The sequence below is a fragment of the Barbus barbus genome, assembly GCF_936440315.1.
Source record: "Barbus barbus genome assembly, chromosome: 7".
NCBI classification, from domain to species: domain Eukaryota; kingdom Metazoa; phylum Chordata; class Actinopteri; order Cypriniformes; family Cyprinidae; genus Barbus; species Barbus barbus.
The window spans coordinates 36082710-36102529 of record NC_136735.1 but is presented as its reverse complement, the minus strand read 5'-3'; positions in this window follow the sequence as shown (position 1 = coordinate 36102529).

Sequence of the window (19820 nt, the reverse complement as noted above, 5' to 3'; positions counted from 1 at the left end):
TGATACAGGCTATTTTAAAAGAAATTTCTTACTGAATAACTCAGTTTCCTTTGCCCTGTATGTAATTCTGATTTGGGATAGTTTTTCTACTGAAAAGCCAGTGTTAAACCCGACTGATTCATGTTCCTTACGCTCATTTATATACTCATTGTAATCGATTATGTATATGCACAACCCTCATTTACTTATCAACAGCTTTTTCAGTCTTTACAGTATGTAGCTCACCATATCATCGTTTCCTGTATAAACATTTACAAAATTATTTTGGTGTGAAACAACAGGCCTCATTTATGAAACTAAAGCGGATTAAATTTGTGTAAATATTAAATATAGAAAACATCTATTTTATTCTATATTTTGCAACATGCAAAATGTTTCTTTGAATTTGCATTTTTGACAGATTTGGAGAAATGTTGCATTCCATCACTTGCTCATCAGTGGATCCTCTACAGTGAATGGGTGCCGTCAGAATGAGTGTCCAAACAGCTGATAAAAACATCACAATAATCCACAACACACCAGTCCATCAATTAACAGAACCAAAAAGCTGAGTGTTTATAAGAAACAAATCCATCAAGACGTCCATAATCCATAAAAATGCTTCCTCCAATGAAAAAGTCTCGTCTGAGACAGGAGCGAAATATGCACAAATCAAGCACTGTTAACAAGAGAAAACAGTGCAACACAGTTGGCAACAAATACGTGTGTGTGGAGTTTGATGTGAGAGACAACGGGAGATGGACTTTTTCCCTGGTACATAGCTTTTGTCTTCGCAAGATGTTAACGGATGGACTGGAGTGGTGTGGATTACTTGTGATGTTTTTATCAGCTGTTTGGACTCTCATTCTGACGGCACCCATTCACTGCAGAACATCCATATAAATTGCTGAACAAGTGATGCAATGCTACATTTCTCCAAATCTGATGAAGACATAAACCTTCATCTTTCATTTTAAACACATTTTTGAGTGAACTATGCCTTTATTTTAAATTGCATTCATTTTTTTTATGAAAGATTTACATTGTTCTGCTTATGTTTCACGAATGAGGCCCAATGAGTTTGAGTCACTATGAATATTACAAGGGCACTTTCTTGGTTTGACTGTAGTTATGAATGTTCCTAATCCAGTGCAATTCAAATCAAATTTACACATTGAACAAACTGACAGAATTACCAGTTTAATGGCTCAGACCTCCCGTTATGAATGCTGGCATGTGTTAATGTATCGTTTTTTGAAAGCCTCTCCAAACAACTCGTGGTTTATGGAAGGACGCCATGCATTCATCCAGAACTGTAAAGCTGTGCTTTATGTTCAAAGCAGCCTGCTAAAACATCATGCTCTTGTCATCATTGAAATGCAAAGATGCTAAAAGATCCTCTAATGTCCTCTTCTCATAGATGCGTGAAGGTTGAATTGAAGCATCAGTGAAGACGGGTGGCGTGTGGAATATAGACACACAAACAGCTTTGAAAATTAAATGTGAGAGAGTGCGGCGATGCTCCACTGCGTCTGGTTTTGAAGGCAGGACAGGTAGCAGAAGACGGTGTGCTTTTTGCTTATGCCTGGGTACTTTTGTCTTCCCAGAAAGACTCAGAAAGCACCTCGGTGGGTTTTGGAAATGAGAAATTCAGTGAGCCAAGAGAGAGGGCGCGTTGAGGAAAGGTCGAACACATAGCTGTGTCTTAAAGTCAACATGAAGTCAGATTTTGAACCCTGTTCACTAACATCTTCCTAGCCCTTGTGTTGTGCTGAAAGTCCTTTACCTAGTTTGGTGTTCGTGGTCATAAATGACCGGCCTTTTCAAAATTAATTGTAAATCTGTCATTGTGCTTTATTGTCATCAAATCTTGCATACAATCTTTTGTCAACGTGCTTTTTTTCAATTAGCACAGGTTTTGTATTTGTTTTTGGAGTTGTTTGGTTGCTGGCTTCATTGATCTAAACTTATGAACCTCAGCTTTTGAGTGAATATGGCTAAAATTACACACAAATAATACTTGTTTTCAGTTAAAAACTTAGGTGCATTAGCCAAGTTTTTCCTTAAGCAATTTATATATATATATATATATAATAACTGTGTATATATTTTAAAAATATGCTAATTTGGTATAAAGTATTATGTTTTGAATTTTTAACATTTTTACATCTATTTTAAAATTGTCACCTAAAAGTCATCTTTTTTATGTAGTGTCAGCTTTTGTCACACCTTTAAAATACGTAGAAAAAAACCTAGAAAACAGACGTTAAAATTATACTAAATATTCAAAACTGTAATACTTTACCAAATACCATATTTATAATAATTAAATTAATTAAAAACATGTAGGCTAGTCATTTTTGACCAAGAACACAAGTTCGAGTAAGCAAAAAAAAAAATCTTATACACCATGAGAGCCAATGCCAAGAACACAACATGAGGGCTAAATTCACTTTAAAATCATGTTTGTTTGTTTGTTTTATCTCACTTAAAATAAACGTAAAATGGCCTACTGTATTTTACTTCCATTATGTTTAATGCAGATGCAAATGCAGAAGGAAAAAAAAAACACAAACAGAACGATTTCTAGAAGGTATAATTCATGAATGCTCATCAGATGCTAACTTCAAGGAAGTCAAAAGTGGTCGAGGGTCTCAAAAAGGCTAGTTGCTATTTAGATCATGAAGGGACACGTTAGCATTTTTTTTTCTGTTTTCTCTTCCATTGCCCTCCGTTCTTATGCGCTCCTGTCAGAATCTGAAGAAGAAGCATGTCATGAAAAACTTTTCCTACTAGCTTGCGTGTTTCTACTTGTGGTCTGAATGTATTTGGCTCTTCTCTTTTGTGCGGATATCGATTCAACGGTATCGCCTATTTTATTGGTCTTGGAGGATGCGAAGACTTAAACCGTCCATCCGTCAAATGGTTTTTATGTTTCATGTTGTAATGTATTTGATTGATACAAACCAGATCCAAGCACTCAGAGTGAATCTGTTTCTATAGTTTTGCTTTCTTTTTCCACATTGCACTTTGAAATTGAGTTCCACATTTAGATCTTTATATGAGTGATGAAACAAGAAAAAAAAGAACGTTTACATGTAAACAAGTACAAGCCATGTCAAATACATGTTTGAAACACTTTGAGAAGATTGTGGTCTGAAAGTGAACGTTGTTCCTACTGAAGCACGCTGCTTTGAGCAACTATAGATGAAGTTTTAATGCGACGTTTATGTCGTGCAAGCAGACATGCCTTACAGTTTGTTTATTTTCTTTTGTTTAAAGAAAAAAAAAGTACTAAATGGATTGCATATTTGGATTTTGTTACTCTCTCTTATATACGGACAAGTAATGAAGGGGTGGAAATAAACATTTTATATATATGTATATATATATATATATATATATAAAATTAAAAAAACATTGGTTGTCATTTTATGTGTGTGCATGTAAGCTTTTATCACATGCATGTATGAAATGAAGTCAATCATCAATTAGAGATATGCTGGTTACACTCATGCAACGTTTATTTAAGCATGCATCATTACTCAGGCATTCATTCTGCAGATCAAAACAGATTTTAATAGAAAAGCTGATGGGATCAAATTTAGTGAAGAAAAGAAAATCAATCAGGCTTTAAGGAATAATTAAAAGCATAAGAGGTGTTTTTGGTTTAATGGGCAATCTGAATGAAATTGCATCGTAAAATCTGCATGATTGGATCAGTGAATGAGTGAGTCACCTGACCCAAATCAATCGATTCAATTGATTCATTAGAAAGAACTTCCCCATTTGGTTGCAGATTAGACAACATTTTATGTTTATATGTGCAGTCAGCGAGAACAACGCATATTTTCAATATATTATTTTGCAGCACCCGGTCTTTCTCTCTCATTGCACACAATTCACAACTCTGCTAAAATATAAATATATATTTGTGCTGCAGCACTGCAGATTTGGGAAATGCTGCTGTAACCACCTATTCATGTTTTAATGAACCATTTCTCCCAGAACACATTTACTGGAAAGCAAAGGCCTTTGTTGATGTGGAGGAAACATTAGGACAAACCTTCAACTGCAAATCTAGTTCAGATTCGATTTATGTGCACAGGCACAAATTGATGCATTTATGCACATTACCTTAGCTGTAAGTAATTATAAAGCATGTATTTTGCATATGCATGTTCTTTGTGGGAACATTTGACTGAATTGTTCCTACAGTAGAGGCTGCTGAATTAATTAGTTAATTAGTCTGAACAAATGTTTTGCATTGGTAAACATAATACCCATGTCAGAAAACTAAACTAAGATTTCAGATGACTAATTTGACAATAGACACTTAAGATATTTCCCAGTGGTTTGTAAATGATCTTTAAACAGTATTTTAAGTTATGTAGGAATTATGTTTTTTTTTTTTTTTTTTTAGATCCGCTTCATATGAGCATCTGCCAGTGGATATTTTCCAATTCTCACTTATGATTTTCTGGTGTTTTGGGCTCAAGAAGGGATCATCTTATATTGAAGCCGCTCTCACAACACATATTTTTGTATTCAGTTGTGTAGGAGAATGCTTATGACACCAGCTGAGCCCATATTCATGAAAAATCTTAGTGCTAAGGGTTGCTTCTAGTAACAAAATTCTAAGAAAATTCTTAGAAATGTGGGTGTTTCCTCTTAAAATTAAAGAAAAGATCCTAGTAAAGAAAAAAAGTAATTCAGAAAGCATCTTAACCTTTAAAAGAGGTCTTAAGGTCCAAAATTGTTAGGAGTACGAACGAGGACTTTTAAGAGGCTTAAGAGTTGTTTTTTTTAGCAGTGGAGAAAATGGACGAAACATGAAGAGGGAGAAGAAATGTGTTGCACACAATGCATGACAGTGAGTTATGACTAATGACGCTACACATTAGATCGTGCAGGGATCATGTTTGTGACCAATCTTATTTGAGACACGCTAACATCTCCGACACTGCGCAGAAATGCCATAGCGCCATAAATCACTACATTAACTACATTAACATATTTGGCAACTGGAAAAATGCAACTACGCAGCAGCGATGATTTGGGTCTGTACCTGACAGCACTTTCAGAACCTTATTTTGTCGCTGTTCATTTCCTATAAAATACGTCATGACAGCATAGTAAATCAAAAATATAGAATATATATACATATATAATCTGTGTGTTTGTGAGAGAGAGTACGGTAAAACGGGAAAAATTACAAGTGAAGGCTTATAATAAACCCTACTCTTAAAAGCTCTCTTTTATTTCCTTCTTGGACAACAAACCAATCATAGTCTTCAAAAGACTGTGTCATAGCTAGCAACAGGGTCGGCCCCGCCTCCTCACTAAGATAAAGGTTTTTATCTTTTCCTCGCTCGGAGTTGCTCTCAGATTGGCCCTGAATCACTTTTAAGCTAAGACTCCTAGTTAGACATTTTTAAGCTAAATTAGGAGCTCTCTAAAAGGATTCGTAGAATCTTTAGGAATATGGGCCCAGCTTCTTACAAAACCCATCAAAAATATGTCTATGTCAAATCAGACTTATTATAACACCGTAATGATGATGATTTTTTACATTTCTTACCTTTGGATCCACCAAAAAAATACAGTCATAAACATACAGTGGGTCTAATAAAAACCAAAAACACTTCAAATATTATTAACACTAATCTCTGTAATGGTGACTTGAAACAAAATAGCTTTTTTATATATATATATATATATATACAGTTAATAGTGCTAATGTATACAATTAATAGTGTTAAACATCTTCCCCATACTTTAATCAAAAACTCAAAATATCAAAGTGAAGGCCTTACATAAGTATTAATATAAGTAGTTTATGCTAAATGGCCTAAAAGTGATATATATATATATATATATATTTATTATTATTATTTTAATGTAATGTCAACTTTTAAAATACACAATGTATTATAACATTTCCAGTGCATTAACTGTGGCATACTAAAACTAAAATGAAATCAAAATATACTGGAAAAAAAAAACTAAAACTAAATCAGAACTCTGGAAAAGCTAAAACTAAGAGTGGAGATTAATGAAGACTAAAGTAAACTGATGGGACCACAATAAAATACATGTGATTATTCTTTAAAACTGTAATATTTTACATAGTCAAATTTAAAAAATTAAACCTGAAATTATTAAATTACAAAGTTGATGTAATGTCAACAACTTCTACATTAGATAGTCAAGCAACATTTATATTTAAATACACAATGGATTTCAAAAATTTTAAATAATAATATAAATTAGACATGTTGATTGTTAATGCATCGGATTATCAGTCCAGAAATACTCAAATAAAATCGGCTAAAAGGCTAAAACTACGTTCAAAAACACTGAAAAGTTAACACTAACAGTACACATGAATGAAAACTAAACAGATGGGAAATATTTTACAGTTAAATAAATACACACAGAAAAAAAAAAATCACCCAAAACCTCATAATAATTGGAATAATTACCAAAAAAGAAAAATAACAATACTTGTTATATGATTATAAACGATAAGCCAGAACATTTTAAATACACTAAAATAGTAATGTCAAATAATTTTGTACTTTTTATTGAAAATACATTTGTGCATAGTAAAAGGAAAATGTCAAAATGATCACTAATTAGGTCCCTTTTTTGGAGTTTTATCATTGAACTAAAGTGAAGTTAAATGAAACTAAAGCCAATGACTCCGTGACCCCGTCACCCGCATCTCATTATTTCACAGCACACGGCTCGGCTAATGACCTCACGGGTCATAAAAATCATCAGGTGCCAGAGACGATCTGAATATTTGATACGATAAATTGGAGTTCCAGTTGAATTATACTGAGCATTACACTGGAACACCCCGTCATGAAATATTGATGACATCATTTGCTTTTTTTAACAGACCCCTCAAATGACTCGGAATATTTTGCTCTTGTAATAAAATTCTGAACACATAAGCTTTCATCCAAACCCTTGTCAACTGCACTGTACTCCCTACATCTAGGCAGATTGCTTGGTTTTAAAACAGAAATATTATCTACAGAAAGTCAACATCCCTCTTGACAGCAAAAAGGCTGTTAGACATTAAAACAAATTGCTTGTAGAATGCCATGCGTTATGCTGTTGCTGTAAGGCAACATAACTATGACTTAATCAGGAGTTACAGATACTTGGCAACTCGTTGGAGCTTTACACTCGTTTGATGATTCCCAGTGTGTTTCTGACTGCAATCTGCTTTCCCTCAATGATTTTCCGGGTTTAACGTGTATGGCGTGCCAAGACTGCCGTTCCTTTAAAAAAAAAAAAAAAACATTCATTTATATGCCGACTTCATTTATTTAAGAGATAGTGGGCGGTGAAAAGGGAAGGGCACAATATTAAGGATATTAAGGTCAGAATGTACAAAGTGAATGTGCGCTTTCATAATACCCTTCATTTCTAGACTAATTGGGAATGGCCTTTGACTTACAGCTAATAGCACAGGGATATTGGAGACGTAGTAATTCCCATGGAAATAAGGAACGCGTAATAAAATTAAATCTGAGTTTTCAATTTTCCAGTCCCATTAGAGTTTACAAACTAAATGGGTTCTCGATTCCACATGCAGGCTAATGAATTTCAAAAATGAGTTAGAGAGGGGAATCTAAATACAGATGCTTCCCCGCTGGAAGATTGTTCCACATAAACGTGGCCTTGTTTTATCATAATGAAAAACATGGTGGAGGTCAGGCTGATTTGAAAGAGATTCAAATTGTATTATTTGCAAAGAGCAAAAAGCCAAAACTAGTGGAAGACTAGCAGCAGAATCATCTGATGTAATAGCATTGTATTTTAAAGTTTTAAAATATTTTTGATTCATCAAAAAAAAGCTTTTATTTATAGTTACTTTTTACTACATTATAAAACAACCAACTAACCCTGCAATAAAACAAACACCATAAAATGTCACAGAAACTCACAATTTACATTATTTATGAAAAAAAAAAAAAAAAAAAAAACCATTAATGAATAAAAAGCACAAAATACTAATGCAATTAAACATTAGATGTTTTCCTCTGTGTTCAGCTTTTGATTTGATTGGTTGATTGTTTTTTGCACATCTTTCCAAAGAATCTTTGCAAATGATGTAGAAGCTAAAGCTAAAGATGACAAGAAAGAAAGAAAGAAATAAACTAGAGTAGATGGGAGTAACTCGGTGAATATCCTCTATAAAGATAACGATAATTGGTGAATCGGTAGCATTTGTGTATTTTACATCAGTTAAGTTTTTCATCATCTATCAATATTTTCTAGTCGGATACAAAGAAACTGCACTTTTAACTGAAAGCTTAAGGACTCAGAATGACTATAGCAATCGTTTTCTCTCTGAATGCAGGTACACACATGATATTATGCTTCTACGGTGGCTCAAACACTGGCTGTTAAGCCTATTTTGTATGCAAGATCCAACTTTTTCGGAGAGAAAGTTTAGCTTTTCAATGGCAAAAAGCTATCATCATCCTGTGAATGAAGGCTGAATATGTATGCAGGAACCAGCTTTGACTGTGAATTGAGAAGCGCGCTTGTTTCAGAAAGTGCTACTCGAATAGCAATTGAAGAAATTATGAGTTTTTTTCCGAAGTGAGATAACCTTAAGGGAATATTGCTCCCAAAAGCGATTCTATCATGTACTTGTGACGTTCAAAATGAATTTCTTTCTTTTTAGCAGGATCTCCAACGCGCACTTATCCATTACAGTGAAAGCAAATGCGGACTGAAGCTGTCAAACCCCAAAAGAGACAAAAAGGCACCATGTGGTTCATGCGTTTCGTGTGCTGTAATTTTCTCCTCTGTTGTAGCCGTCAAATCTCATTTGTGACTCAGTAAAACTTCCACCACACAAATGGCTGCAACTTACCAAACTACAAACTTCTTATTTAAAGTATAGGAAACCCGTTGCCTTAAAATTATTAAGTAAATAATAATAAAACAAAAATAAGTTAAGTGAATTGTCAAGTTTAACTTTTTTTTTATTTTTATTATTTACTTAAATTGACTTAACTTAAAAAAAAAAAATGAGGAAACCTGTTGCCTTCAAATTATTATCACTTTTTACAGTGTAGTTCAAGAACAATTCAATCTACTCTTGTGAAAAACTAGTGAGCTATTGCTTTAGTTCACCCAGAAATGAAAATTTGCTGAATATTTACTCACCCTCAGGCCATCCAAAATCCAGATGAGTTTGTTTCTTCATCAGATTTGGAGAAATGTAGCATTGCATCAGTGTCTCACCAATGGATGCTCTGCAGTGAATGGGTGCCGTCAGAATGAGAGTCCAAACAGCTGATAAATACATCACAATAATCCACACCACTCCAGTCCATCAGTTAACATCCTGTGAAGCCAAAAACTGTCTTTGTAAGAAACAAATCCATCATAATCATTACAATGAAAAGCAGGGTCCAAAGCGAACCTGTCGAAAATGTACAGACCACACATACACACACACACACACACGCATACGTATACATATAATAACTGACTTTGGTGTAATTCAGGGTAAGTTATAGTGTTGTACAAGTAAGGCTTGTTTTATTTATTTATTTGTAATAATTCATATTAAAATGTGCTATTTTACAATATTTTAATGATTGTATGGGGAAATATATATTATAGTTATACATTTTATATCATAAATAATGATTAACATATATGAAATGATAATCATCATAAATATATAATCAATCAATCAATTTTATACAAACTTTTTTTTTTTCCTTTGGTATCCAGCACCTTCCCTCAACCTAATCTGAACTCTGCTGAACTCAGCGAGCGAAGGTTTTACTGAGACGTGCCAGAGGTCAAGAGAGGTCAAGTCTTAAGCACAGCGCATTAAAACAATGAGTCTATGAAGCAGCAGCAGCAGCAGCAGCAGCAGGAAATCGAGGTGCTCTGCTAAATATAGAGTGGCCTTTGAAAGCTGTGGTTCAGCGATCGCTCAGCCTGAGAAACAGCAATTAAACTCTAGCCTGACAGGCCTGTCATGGTGCACTCTAGTCTGCCTCTGGCTCATTTCACCAGACGAGGAACTGCTACTTTTGAGGAACAAAAGAACCAGCATTAAACATACATGGAGGAACGCAGTTACTCATTTTGGTGTTAAGGTTTGGGCTTATATCTACATGTTCACAGCTTGCAAAACAAGATTTATTGTGTTTTTGAGAGTGTTTTTGACAGTGCATTGTATATTCAGGTGCATTATCAGGTTGTGCACATAAATTATCACGTCACTAAAATGTAAATCGCTTGTAAACTTAAGCTCAAAGTGTGAAGTTGTTTTCTGTGAATGTTGTAACATAATACAGCAAAGCTTTCTATTTTTATAAGTTCAGCAGCAAAAAAGAATAAAAGCACCTGTGGAAAGTGTGGCTCAGATAATTAACGTGCTGTAGTGTGTTTTATTCTTCACTGTGGTTCTGTGGGTAAGACAGTCAGTTTGGGGTAAAGCGTGTTGCCTGGTTAATTGTGAGCTGGGTAATTCATTTGCGTCTGCAGAAACACAATAGACGTTTCATGTAGAGCAAAATGTCAAAGGAACTGTTCAGCAGGTCTCCAGTGACACTGAATAACTATAGACGGAGACTTGTTGAGTTTTAATAGAGAAAGGAAAAAAATAATACAATTAAATAATACAGAAAGATATAATCCATTGCAATAAATTATTTATTATTATTTAATACAATATATTATAAATGCAACAACAACAACAATGATAATAATAATAATGTTTTATAATAAATAAATAAATTAATTAATTAAACTTAATTAATTAAATTAATTTTACAAGGCTTCTGGCACAAGTTTTTTTTTTATTTTATTATTTTTTCTTTCCTTAAATAAAACACTGTGCATATTACCATTATTTGTTTTTGACCAAACAAAATTAACAAGAATGAATGAATGATTGAATTAATCAATCAATGATGTAATTAATCCTGTATGCAATATTGTCTCACAAAGACTCCCTCTGCACTTAAACACATTTGCAACATGCAAAATGTCAATATAAAGATTATTAATGAAGGGATGATTCTGACTAAAGCATTACAATGTTTTTCTTTGTAATGCTTCTTTGTCTGCCACTGTGAACCGCGTGGAGGACAATTATTTCTCTGGAGAACTCAAAGCAATTTGTATTGATTTTTCACCCATCAAAAATATGATTCATATTTGTTAGTGAGTAAACTTAATTTGCAGACAGTTTGAGTCATATACGTTATTTGTATGTTATGAGGAATGGCTTAAATTAGTTTGAGGCCTACAAGTAATGTTCTTCCTGTGCATCTATAACCAAATATTGCAACTATATCTTTTTATTTAGATTTTTTCTACTCATTATTAAAGTGTATTTTTAGCATTTACCATTAGAAAATTGACACTTCATTACAAATAAAAATGTCCTCAAAGCAATTTCTATTGATTGCTCACCCACCCAAAATATGATTCATATTTGTTTGTGAGTAAACTTCATTTGAAACCGTTTTGATTTATATTTGTATTTTATGAGAAAGGGCTTATATTTGTTTGAGGACTTCAATCACTTGAGGCCTGTTATGATTATAATTTAGTATATATATATATATATATATATTTTTTTTTTTTTTTTTACTAATATCTTCTCTTTATTATTTATTATAAGAAAATTATCAATTTCATGACAAAAAAAATAAAAAAAATTAAATTCCCTCAAAATAATTTGTTGAAAATTGCTGATTCATATTTGTGAAATTAATTTAAAAAATATTTATTTATAATATGAGATATAGCTTAAAATTTTACATTTGTTTGATGCTTACAATTATTTGAGGCCTATAATTATCTTAATTTAATTTTTTTTTTTTTTTTTTGTACTACGTGTTATTAAACTATCTTATTTTTTATTTAAATACTTTATTTCATGTCATGATTTACATTCAGTTTCATAATTCATATCATATGATTCATATTTGTTAGAGAGTAAAATAAATATATTTTTTTTTAATTAAAAAAAACAAAAAACTATTATATAAAAACTTTAATTCTAATAAATTAACATGTTTGATTGCATATTTCTAAAATACCTAGAAAGCTCTTCTACAAATATTTGGATTTAATTACTAAAATCATTTGCATTTTAGCAATTAAATCCAGTTTAAGAAAGGTGAATCAACCATTTAATTTTATAATATAGAGCAGGGATGGGCAACTTCGGTCCTGGAGGGCCGGTGTCCTGCAGAGTTTAGCTCCAATCCTAATCAAACACACCTGCCTGTAGCTTTCTAGTGATCTTGAAGACACTGATTAGCTTCTTCGGGTGTGTTTGATTAGGGTTGGAGCTAAACTATCCAGGACCGAAGTTGCCCATCCCTGATATAGAGGGAAATAAATCTATTTCCTCACCCTATTTGTCAGTGATCTTTTGTTCAGGATCTACAGGTCTGGGCTTTGTGCTTTCAGTGCAGTATCAGACCGCACTTTTCTGACTCCAGATATCCTGGGATTTGTTTAAGCCATTCTTCCAGTCCCGGGAGCCTCTATCAATGGCAGATCTACAGCGGCTTTGACTCCAATGATACTCTCTAGCTCTGCTTTTCTCCTTCTTCATGTGTCTGTCATGTGGGACTGAGGCACATCCACCATCACGGCCATTTACTGCTGCTTCTGCTCTGCAATCTTCCCTTTTTCCTCATGTGACTTCGTGTTTCAGCAATTTTGCTTCCTAGGAGCTATTGTAGTTAACCAAAAAATAAAAACATTAAAACAATTTATTACTAGAAATACAATAAACATTAACTGAAATGAGAGAAATAAGAAAAAAATTAAAAATATATAAATAAATTCTGCCAAAGAAACATTTCTCATTTTCATTTAACTCTATGTTTCATATAATTAAACTGGAATAAACATGAGTAATAACTATAAAAATTAAATTAAATTATATTAAATAAAATAGTAAAACTCTCAACGAAATTACTAAAAGTTTAACTAAATTTAAAATAAAATACATTCTAAAACTAAAAAAAATAAATAATTCTAAATATTTTTACAAATTTTAATAGTACTGTATCTCACTATTAAAACAAGAATCTGGACTGAATTTATGCAACATTTAGTTTGTTCTACATCTTAAAAAATACTTTCTTGTTCAGTATTTTGTCTTGCCTTTTAGTGAAAATATCTAAAAAAAAAATAAAAAAAATTGTGCAAAATTGTGTAAGACATAAACTTGCTGAATTTAAATTTAAAAACTTTTAAAAACATTAAAACTTTATTTCCTCCATTAACCTGATTTGTTTTTATTTTTTATCTAAACTTTAGTGATGTTTATTAATTTCACTTTTTTATATATATTTTTATTTAGTTACAAATTATTTTTACTTCAACTTTTTTGTATTTTTAGTATTGGACTAATTCTAGCTGGACTGATTTTTCAGTGTTTTTAGTTTGTTTTCTTTCATTTTAAAGATAAACTGAAGATTTCTATGAGGGAAGATACCCACTTTTGTGTGGACAGCTCAGTTGATTGGGCAGATACAGTGTATGTTGGTAAAATTGAAGTGTTGAAGGTGGGGAAGTGACAGCTGGACAGCTCTATATTGATGGGCTTGTTGTTCATTCACTCACACCTGAGGAACCCGAGCAGCTGGCCACTCCAGCCAAGAGGGAACAACTCGGGCTAATAATCGCCAAACAAAAGCCAGCTTAATTCTGAAGGATGGGCCTGAGTTTGCAGCTTTTATAAGTTATTTGGACTGCCTTGTTCTGATGAAATGTGAAACTTTAATGCAGCCAATTTAGGTGGACGCAAACCACTAAAGCCATGAAAAAAACACCAGAGAAAAAAATGATTACCATTGAAATGGACACAGAGTCTGACTGAGCTAAACACAATTTGGATAAATGCACCTGCTAAAGGCACAAATATAAATGCAAAATATTTCATCAAAATGCAGAAAAAGCACTTTCATTTGTTCTTACATCTGTATTAAAATATATTTTGTGTAACATTTGGACCAATCAGACACACAAATATTTGTTATATTTAACAAATAATCTCTTATGCCCCCTCACCTAACCAAAAGGCCAACTATGAGGGTCTGTGGACCCTTCCCCCCGAAACACCTAAGAAGGCAGGAATGCGGGAACTCACTTCTTTGCCCCTTAGGAAAGAGAAATGGAATCTTCTCTAATTAATTCATAGAAAAACCTTTCTTTGAATGAACACACATATCTTCAGGTCATTGTGTATATTATTACTGTTCTTGTATATGTTTTTGTGTATTGTACACCATTTTATGCATGCTTATGATAGACCACTAGTTCACTAGTTAATATCACTCTAGCTGCATCATGTTTAGTCTCTATCAATTCGTCTTCGGATGATCTAATTGAGAGTGAATATTACATGTTGATACCTATGCAACATATTAGTGTCCTAAGAATCTTTAGAAGTTTGTGCATTAACCCAGCTGAATTACCTATGCAAATTACCATGTTCAGAGACCTAAAAAATATTTTCAACAATTTGAACAATATTTAATAACATTTGTTTGCGATGACTGTCAACTACAGCATCTCAAGTGTCTTTTTTTTCTTTTGTTTTTGTCTCATATTCAATTAACACCTTTAACATGAAAATCACAGCTGTTTAATAAGCTTGTTTGCATCTGTTTGTGGGCTGAATAATTTTTTTTACAAAGGGTAAAACAGACTTGTTTCTTAAAGGTGTAACAACACAACACACCCACCAGACCGAAACTAATGCACAACAAAGCAAACACCTCTACAAAATCCCAAACCAGAGGAGGAGGATCAAAGAGGAACATGAGATTACCATACTGCAGGAGGACAAGGATGAATTTAGCAGGGAAAGAAAGCATGTGATCAGCCGTCGCTGAGCACTGGCCATTTCTGACACGACTCCCACACCCTCCTAACAGCAGCTTTACAGCACTGACTCTCATCCACACACAGCAGGGCAATCACACACTCACACAAACTCTCTCTCTCTCTGCCTGTGATGGCCCAGCATCCTGTGTGTGATCACTAAATGTCACTAGAAAAATAAACAACTTGTTAGTGACTTCACTAAACAGCACTAGAAAAACAACTGCTTGAAGAAACTTAACTAAAAAAGCACTGAAAAATATTTCGCTAGAATACGGCACTACAAAAATAAACTACTGGTAAGTGACATCACTAAACCTTAATGATATATTATAAATTTAAATTACCTTTAATTCACCTCTTGCATAAACAGTTAACTAATGTTAATAAACACAACTTGAGATTTTAATAATGCATTAGTAAATGCTTAAATTAACATTAATTATGATTAATAAATGCTGTAGAAGTATTGCTCATTCTAAGTTCATATTAACTAATATTGTTAACTGTTGTTAACTAATGAACCTTATTGTAAAGTGTTACCGAAAAAACAGCTGGCTAGTGGAAATTGCTTCAGGTCCGTCAGTGTGCCACGGCACAATGGTTAGTAAACACTAGGTTAGTGACATCACTAAACAGTACAAGAAAAACAGCTGGCTAGTGGAAATTGCTTCAGGTCCGTCAGTGTGCCACGGCACAATGGTTAGTAAACACTAGGTTAGTGACATCACTAAACAGTACTAGAAAAACAACTGGTTAGTGACATCAATAAACGCCACTACAGAAATAAATATCTGGTTAGCGGCATCACTAGAAAAAAACATTTAAAGAAGGGAAAAAAAAAAAAATGGAAAAAGAGTGGTAAAATGTTAAGGCCAATCCATTCTGTTGGTTTCATAGCAATCCTGTATGTATTTGACAAACATGTGGGCTGGAGACGTCTGGAAAAAGACCTGCAAAGCCCCAGAGGTCTGGAAGCAGACTGGAGTTGAGTGTCTTTCCACGGATACATCAGTGACAGACAGGGAAGAGATGTATCAAACGCACGCATGGGGAATTACACAACAAGCTCGCAGGCGGTGGGCTGTTACCGCCCTGCAGTTTGAGGCCCCTGGAGAGTTCCACAAGAGCCGTGCTTGCCTCCTTATGACTGGATATTCATGCGAGAGCAGCTTTATTTTATAAGCACACTTTAACTGCAGATTTTCTCGCGTGGAAACAGCCGTCGAGTGTTTTGGGTCATGTGAGTGAGCATCGGTTGTTTGTCGTAAACAAGAGGAAGAGTCTAAACCTCTTTAGCTCTTCCAGTCTGACCTTAATTCCTGAGAACAGGACAGAAATCCACTTCTTTGGCTCAACTTTCAGGCATAATGTCAATTAATCCTTCATTTCTGTTGAGTATTGCATTCCGCCTCCATGACTGCTGCCGTTAAAAGGAGAGATCAGGGAAAATTCAAACTCTGTCAAAAAAGACATAAAAATTGTTACACTGTTATAAAACAAATATGTTCAAATTCAAAATTTATTTTGGTTACCATTTTATAAAGTAAATATAATATTATTATATTTAATATAAAATATGTAATCACATGTAATAATATAATATGTAATAATATTAAAAATATAATATAATATAACTGATTTATAATTCTTGGTTAAATAAAGGACAATGAATTATATTTTATATATAATATAATATTTAGGATAATTGATCATTTTTAGAATTCAACATTTTTTCATGATAATTTTCTAATTTCTTTCTTTTGATACTGGGATGAAATATAATTTGGATTTTTTTCACAAGTGCATTTACATAATCTTATAATGATTTAAATTAAAGTACTATTCTTTTCTTTGAGTACCTTTTTAAGGTGGTTAAAACAATGTACAGCTTTGAAGTTATCGAATGGTTTCAAAAAGCATTGAGGAACACTAGTTTAAGATGATAATCTCTGTAAATGTGTAGGACTGGAGGTGGCTTTGTTCCTCGTGAAGAAAAATACAAAAATTAAAAAGGCTAAATGTGGGAAGGGTTTAAAATGTATGTCACGAGTCTTCTGCTTTTTTCATCAGAAGTGCCACAGAGTGCATAAGTAATTTGAAGATCCCGAACACTGGTAGAAAAACTCAGAAGGAAAGATCTTTCGCAGTCCTCTGAGGAGCCCTTTGAAGCTCTTCAAGAAAAGATAAAAAAAAAAAAAAACTCAAGCGTCCTGAGATTTGGCAGTATATTAATGAGCTCAGTTGACCGTTTTGGGCACAGTTTTCATTGTCAGAAAGAGCTGTGAGAGAACAGGAGATGAAATGAGTGATTCCTCTGTATTTATCTTCTTCTGGAGCTCTGAGACTGCGTTACACAAGAGGAAGGTGTGCATTTCATAGTCTCAAAGCCTCTCCTGCTCCTTCAGCGCTGTTCTTTAGGCAAACACTGGAGAAAAGTGTCTGGAGTGATGATAAATGATGCATTTTGTCTGGTAGAGTTAAGATGAAATGACATTAACAACACATTTTACTACTCTATAATCTGACATATTTCCAAAATAAAATGGGAAACAATGATGAGCAGGACCTGATACTGTACCTTATGTTTTGTGTGTAAGTGTAATTATGACTTTTTAATCTAATAATTCGGACTTTATTTCTAAGAATTGCAAGACAGATTCAGAATTGTGGGATATTAACTCAGAAATGTGAGACAAACTCAGAATTGCTAGACAAACTCCAAGACATAAACTGCGAGCTCATAAACTTAGAATTGCTGGTTATAAACAGAATTGAGTGTTATAAACTCAGAATACCAAGACAAAAGCCCTATTCAGACGGGACTAGTTTTACAGGGGGTCGTTAGAGAAATTTGTGTTTCACAGATGTACTTGGTGATTTTAATCCCGTCTGAATCTGCCATGTCTGTGTTTTTCTCACACGAACTCTGTAACAATTCCAGAGCAAATTACCTACTGTTTTTCAGCAAACTCAGTGATACTCTGAGAAAACGAATCCCGTCCAAATGCGATGTCTGTGATTGCCGGTGAATTTTATTTTTATTTTATTTTTTCACAACACGTTTCCTTGTGTGTTTTGGCCAACGTAAATTACCGTAGACGCTCTTACCGTGCGCACATTTGATATATTTGCCTCCCGGCAATGAAATAAATAATGATAAAAAAAAGACAATAATAAAATCAAGAGCCAGATCACGTTCAGATCACTGTTAAGACTAGCTATTTTAATATCAGCGTCAGGTAAAATTATTTGCGTTCATTTCTGCCCTCAATTACATAATGTTTTAATTACATATGTACCTTTATGAAAATTAAACACGGGTTTACTACAAATAAATAACTAAAGTAAAATTAAAGTAACCACACATTAACATGGTTTTGCCATTTAGCTTCACCATGGTATTTGTGTGATTATGGTAATCAATCAGAATGACTATACGCAATGCACGCATACAGAGCGCGTGACCTCTGAGACGCCCAGATGTACAAAACAGCCCCTCCCACCTCTGTAATAAACATGGAGATGTTAGTCCCGTCCGAATTGGTACATGAAAATCGCAGACGTCAGGTGATACGAATCGAAACTCAACGTAGTTTAGAAAAGTAGTCCCGTCCAAATAGGGCTAAACTCAGAATTCCAAGACAAACTCAGAATTCCAAGACAAACTCAGAATTGCGAGACAAACTCAGAATTGCGAGATATAAACTCAGAATTGTAAGAAAAACTCAGAATTATGAGATATAAACTCAGAAATGCGAATTTCAAACTCAGAATTGTAAGACAAACTCAGAATTATGAGATATAAACTCAGAATTGCAAGACAAACGTAGAATTCCAAGACAAACTCAGAATTGCAAGACAAACGTAGAATTCCAAGACAAACTCAGAATTGTGAGTTATAAACTCAGAATTGCAAGACAAACGTAGAATTCCAAGACAAACTCAGAATTGTGAGTTATAAACTCAGAATTCCAAGACATACGTAGAATTCCAAGACAAACTCAGAATTGCGAGATATAAACTCAGAATTATGAGATAAAACTCAGAAATGCGAGTTTCAAACTCAGAATTGCAAGACAAACTCAGAATTATGAGATATAAACTCAGAATTCCAAGACAAACGTAGAATTCCAAGACAAACTCAGAATTGCAAGACAAACGTAGAATTCCAAGACAAACTCAGAATTGTGAGTTATAAACTCAGAATTGCAAGACAAACGTAGAATTCCAAGACAAACTCAGAATTGTGAGTTATAAACTCAGAATTCCAAGACATACGTAGAATTCCAAGACAAACTCAGAATTGCGAGATATAAACTCAGAATTATGAGATAAAACTCAGAAATGCGAGTTTCAAACTCAGAATTGCAAGACAAACTCAGAATTATGAGATATAAACTCAGAATTCCAAGACAAACGTAGAATTCCAAGACAAACTCAGAATTATGAGATATAAACTCAGAATTCCAAGACAAACGTAGAATTCCAAGACAAACTCAGAATTGCGAGATATAAACTCAGAATTATGAGATATAAACTCAGAATTATGAGATATAAACTCAGAAATGCGAGTTTCAAACTCAGAATTGCGAGTTTCAAACTCAGAATTGCAAGACAAACTCAGAATTATGAGATATAAACTCAGAATTCCAAGACAAACGTAGAATTCCAAGACAAACTCAGAATTGTGAGTTATAAACTCAGAATTCTAAGACAAATGTAGAATTCCAAGACAAACTCAGAATTGCGAGATATAAACTCAGAATTATGAGATATAAACTCAGAATTCCAAGACAAACGTAGAATTCCAAGACAAACTCAGAATTGTGAGTTATATACTCAGAATTCTAAGACAAACGTAGAATTCCAAGACAAACTCAGAATGGTGAGTTATAAACTCAGAATTCCAAGACAAACGTAGAATTCCA